Here is a 5141-nt window from a genome sequence, read left to right as displayed (position 1 = left end):
TTATTATTATTATTATTATTATTATTATTATTATTATTATTATTATTATTATTATTATTATTGTTATTATTATTATTATTATTATTATTATTATTATTATTATTATTATTATTATTATTATTAATACCATTATTCTTTCTTTTCATCACAGGTTTTGGTGGAGCTCCCGGAGTTTTGCAAGCGTAGCGGGCTTGCTACCTGCAGCCTACGGTACCATTTACAGGTATCAAATAATTTCCAGATTATTCTCGACGTGCCAAGGAAGCAAACCTTTTGTTGAAATTCTATGCCAATGTCCTTGATATTCCTTTTGATGCCTTGTGATACTGTTTCCAAAGACCAGACACTAATTGGTGTTATTGTCACATTCTTCATTTTCGTACTTACGAGGGTTGTATTTATCTATTTTTTCGCCTCTCTTCTTGACTATTCACGGGTCAAAGGGGCACGCAACATCAACTATATAGCACCGGTGGTACATCTTGTCGAGCACTGCTAGATGCGTTATACTCTAGCAGCTAATCTGTTTGGATCATATGTTTGGAAAATCGCAGAGGATTTTGCTAGTCTCCGACAGCGTCACCCTCTGCAGTTTGTGCTCATCTTGCCTCTCTCTATCCCCAACTTTTCACAAAGTTTTCAGTGTAGCATTTTCACTACCTGATCGTGTCGCCACAGCTAGTGGTGGTTTTGGACAAGTCTAGGGCGTTCGTTTGTCATATGGGCAATGGTTTCATCAGTTCGAATACAGATGCGGCACAGCGGAGAAACCTGCTCATTTCAAAGGTTGACCCTCCAGTTCGTGTCCAAATCTTGGTCTTGCACTGCCAGTATAGTGCTCTCGGTTTCTTTTTTATGGTTCCTTTCTACAGCCAATCCCACCTATTTTTTCCAGAAATTTCTGTTGTGGTTACATGGAATTGATCGTATCTTCCCTTGTTGCGTAATTCTTCTTCGTGTCTTTTTTGTAATTCTTCCTTCAGTTTTCCATTTTTTCTCTGCTTTTAATACCGCTTCGTTCCTATCTTCCACTAGCCTCGATCCTAACTTCCTAACTTCCACGAGCAAAGATTCCTTACTTTCGGTAAGATACCTAATTCAGCTCTCGACTTCGATAGTACATTCTTCCACACTTATCGGTCCTCTTACTCCATTTGCTCTCTTCATGTATAGGCAGCCAGTACCTCACGTGAATGATGGGCTCCATGCATCGTTAGGAGCTTACTTGACTCCCTGTATATCTCCTTTATTTCCTCTTCTGTCCACTTCAAGATTCCTGCGTCTGTGCGCGAGTTTATTGCCGAAACTATGTTTCTGGCATTCAGCTTTGAAGCCAGTATTTTTCTCACTCGCAGCAGCTACTCTCTTTTACTTTTTTCTTTCATGTCGTTGTGTTTAATTCCATATACTTGCGGGTATTTGTAGCTGGATTGAAGTTAAATTGCCTTCATTATCTCACCACTTAGCGAACCTAGCGCTTCTGCGATGACAATCTTTTCTCGTCTCATCACCAGCGTAGCGCATTTTGTGAGCCTAAACTCCATCTTAATATCGTTGGATAAATCCGCACAGACTGGACTAGTTCTGCCTCACTTTTTGTCCAGTTCTGCCTCACTTTTGTGAACAACTTCATGTTGTCAATGAATAGCAAGTTCTTCAGGTTTCCCTTACCCCTTCCCAGGTCATACCCCAACTTTGTTTTCTGTAGTATTTTACTCAAGAGGATCATTGCCAACAAGAAGATCAGTGGGGACACATTATCCTCCTGGAAGATTCCTGTCCTCATTTTCACCTCCCCTAATACTTGATTCTCTGCAGTCAATTCTATTCTCTACCACTTCATACTGTTCCATATAAAGCATCTCATGCTTTCTGCTACTCCATACATTTCAATTGTTCTTATTATTCAAGAGTGTAATATCATGTTCTATGCTTCTTGATACTCATCTCATGCCATGCTCAGGTTTGTGTGTCTTCTCTGCAGTTTCTGACAATTAGATTATCGATTAAGAGCTGTTCTTTCGTTCCCCGGCTCCCCTTTCGGCACAATCTATACAGTTCACCGGTAAGCACCTGATATTAGTTTCCTCATTAGCGGAAGACATGTTATTGGTCGAAAGCTGTATACGTCATTTCTTTTTTCAGGATCCTTGGCATACTACTACTATTATTATTATTATTATTATTATTATTATTATTATTATTATTATTATTATTATTATTATTCAGTAGTTTTATTTTTATAGGGCACTTTCACTTCAATACCGAGCGCAGCTCTGTGTGCCTTGGGTATGTGCTGTGGTTTGCTGTGATGCTCTTAAGGCTACTGTATTGAAAGTGTTTTGCGTAGGATGTGTGCAGTGCCCAGTTTTGCAATTTTCTGTATGTTATATATATTTTTAAGTCCTGATGTTTTTGTTATGTATTTGTCTGTATATTTTTTATCATATCTAATGCGCCTACTATGATAGGAATTATTTCTGTTTTTAGATTCCACATTCGAGTTACTTCTATATCGAGGTCTTTGTATTTTGAAAGTTTCTCCATTTCTTTTAGAGAAACGTTGTCATCTGCTGGTATTGATACATCAATTAGAAAGCATTTTTTTCTTCATGATCTCTGGCAGCTATATCTGGCCTATTGGCCTTAATTTCTCTGTGTGCATTGAATTGCATGGTTTGTGAGTTAGTGTACAAATTGCGAGTGATAGTGTGGGGATAAGATGGGAGTAGTCGGGGTGGGGGGAGGCTGTCGGTGAGTGGGGTAAGTGAGAAGAAGTGGGTAAAAAGAGGGAGGGAGTGAGGAGAAAAGTGATGTTAGAAACATTGGGAAAGACATTTAGAATGCAAAGTACCATACGTTTGGAGAGAAAGTGGGTTCCCCTTTCTTTCTCGAAGTGAGTGGCAGGGAATCATGTTGGTATAACCATACTGAATACCGAGAGGTGTTGGAACAATGATGGGAGGAACGAAAAGGAAATGTTGCCTTTTAATAAAAACTTTCCTTCTAATGGTTTCTGACAGTCATAAAGATCACAGTGTATATATAGATCCCACCCCCTCACAAAAGACAAAGACAACAGGAAACAGCAGAGTTGGTTCCGAAAATAGTTTATTACGTTATTTCTTACACGTGTTTCAGTGAGGAGTGTACGATAGAATGATTAAATCTTGGTCTGGTATAATTAGTATACCATTCTTCACCAATTTATTTGAAACTGATTTTGGTTTTAGGTGTAGATCGATCTATTTAATTTTCTATATGAATAAAAGAATACAAAACAATTATTTATATATAGTGATATCAACTGGTATTGCCAAATGAAATTAATTATAAAATTATACAATAGAATATATATCGTTACAAATTTACAGCCATTAAACAATAAAGTTACGACTGCACAAAATTCGATTTCCCGATGGATAGATTTATCACTGACAAAAAATATATACAGAGCTGAGGAATTATTTACGTTATTTACATTATTTACATTTGACGGATATATGGCGTAGTGGTTAAGAGCGCGGGCTACTAACCCCAAGATTCCGAGTTCTGAATAATAATAATATTAATAATAATAATAATAATGATAATAATAATAATAATAATAACATCAAAAAATACCTTAGGAATGAGAACCCAGGTTCGAAATTTCCCCTAGACATCTCATGAAGCCTGGAGGGTATATCAGCCTAAACGTTGGGTTAACAACAAACAAGATGAGGACAAATATCCGTCAAATGTAAATAATGTAAAGAAATAATATACTAACATTTTTGTTGTTCATAGACATATACAGACGCATAAACAAATATATAGGCACACACACGCACGCGCTTGCACGCACACACACGCACACACACACACACACACACACACACACACACACACACACACATACATACACATACACATACACATATATACATATTAAATTGATATAAACAGCTACGCGCAATAATAAAGGAAAATTCAATCGTTACTAAATATAACTAGCAGTGCTGAGAGACCTGCATTGCTAGAACTAGGAGCAAAATGCTCCTTGTGCTGTAGCATGAGCGCAAATGCATACACATACACTTACAGGGGAGAAACATTCCCATGAGCGAACCAAGAATCTTTTAGACTAAACGTTCAGTGTCGCGTTTATCCGCAAGCTTCATCAGTAAGAGCCGCCCGATTGGCTGGTATCGGCGAATTCCCCGTCAGCATTTCTGTATTTACTACAGAAATCTATGGATGGTTTAGCGGAATTCAAATGCGTGTACAAAATTAATATAAATGGCTAGGAGCAATATTATACCATAATGGAAAATTCAGTTATCATTATATGCGACTAAGGGTGCTCATATATATATATATATATATATATATATATATATATACACGGTCATATCCGAAATGTAACCAGACGTGATCTGTTGTGGAATTTTTCTTCCTTCTTTCTTTCCCATTGGACTTTCCTGTTTTTCCTGCTTCCGAAGAAGAGCTATGCTCGAAACTTAAAACAACTACTCTCTTCCTTCAATGAGCGTCATATTAATGCTTTCCCTGTGTTACGTCCCCACGCGTGTTTATTTTTTCTTTTACTCTGTTTTTTAATGACTGCATATTTACATATATGTATGTGTGTGTGCGTGTGTGCGTGTGTGTGTATATATATGTATATATGATTTTAAGTGGAAATTTTAATTTCATATAACCTGTTATTGAAAAGACTGTTAGTTGAAAAGACCAATGAAGCAAAATCAATTTCAAAAGTGTATATATCGATGTAATTGTCTATCTATATATATAACCTTATTTTTGTTCCGTTCTGAACCAAAACTGTCCTACGAACGGGAACGTGAAACTCTGAGTAACAGTTTTTGTGGCGTCTTTGCAGCTTTATTAATAAAGTGTATATATATATATATATATATATATATATATATTGATTGACCGTTGACTGAACACTATTCAATTTTTTTCTCCGTGTTTTTCTCCTTGTCTCCGTATTCTTTCTGTTGAAGAGCGTAGCTCGAAACGTCAAAGACTTTCCGTATTCCCGAGCGTCATACTAATACATCCTTTTGTTATTTACACCACCTGTCCTCGTCTGTTGTTGTTTTTTCGTACATTCTCCCATATATATATATATA

At 36.7% G+C, this 5141-nt stretch overlaps 2 long non-coding RNA genes across 4 annotated transcripts in view; one reads left to right on the top strand and one right to left on the bottom strand.

The window, feature by feature from the left end:
* The first annotated feature begins 151 nt into the window (after nucleotides 1-151).
* LOC106872071 (uncharacterized) overlaps nucleotides 152-5141 on the top strand; it is a 15660-nt gene continuing 10670 nt past the window's right edge. Inside the window, exon 1 of the long non-coding RNA XR_001409733.2 lies at nucleotides 152-223. This is a non-coding gene — a long non-coding RNA (uncharacterized LOC106872071). The remainder of the gene's footprint in view (nucleotides 224-5141) is intronic.
* LOC106872077 (uncharacterized) overlaps nucleotides 3095-5141 on the bottom strand; it is a 25442-nt gene continuing 23395 nt past the window's right edge. For 2 of the 3 annotated variants that reach the window (XR_001409734.2, XR_008264473.1), the window contains one exon: nucleotides 3095-3257. This is a non-coding gene — a long non-coding RNA (uncharacterized LOC106872077). Of the gene's footprint in view, nucleotides 3258-3624; nucleotides 3693-5141 lie in introns of all 3 variants that reach the window. The other variant, XR_008264474.1, reaches the window with a different exon arrangement.

Source organism: Octopus bimaculoides, chromosome 6 (genome assembly GCF_001194135.2).
Source record: "Octopus bimaculoides isolate UCB-OBI-ISO-001 chromosome 6, ASM119413v2, whole genome shotgun sequence".
Taxonomy (NCBI): domain Eukaryota; kingdom Metazoa; phylum Mollusca; class Cephalopoda; order Octopoda; family Octopodidae; genus Octopus; species Octopus bimaculoides.
The sequence above is the reverse complement of the archived record's forward strand: the minus strand, read 5'-3'. Positions and strand labels throughout refer to the sequence as shown.